Consider the following 242-nt stretch of genomic DNA (forward strand, 5'->3'; position numbering starts at 1 on the left):
TTTGGATTGCTACAAGCTGTTCGTGAATAGATAAGATCCCTAAAGTTGCAAAGACTAAAGTCTCAAACCCCAAGAGATATTCTTTATAAAAGTTAAGACTCGTCCACATCCTCCTAAAATGCCTCGTTCAAACACGCCCCCACATGTCTACGTCACGATGTGGGAAGATTTGCATAACGCCGCCCAAATGTTCACGCAAAGAAGGCGTAACTTAATTGTTGCTGCCACCGCCGCCGCCATGT

Source organism: Sinocyclocheilus rhinocerous, unplaced genomic scaffold (assembly GCF_001515625.1).
Source record: "Sinocyclocheilus rhinocerous isolate Xijiao unplaced genomic scaffold, SAMN03320098_v1.1 scaffold5650, whole genome shotgun sequence".
Taxonomy (NCBI): Eukaryota; Metazoa; Chordata; class Actinopteri; order Cypriniformes; family Cyprinidae; genus Sinocyclocheilus; species Sinocyclocheilus rhinocerous.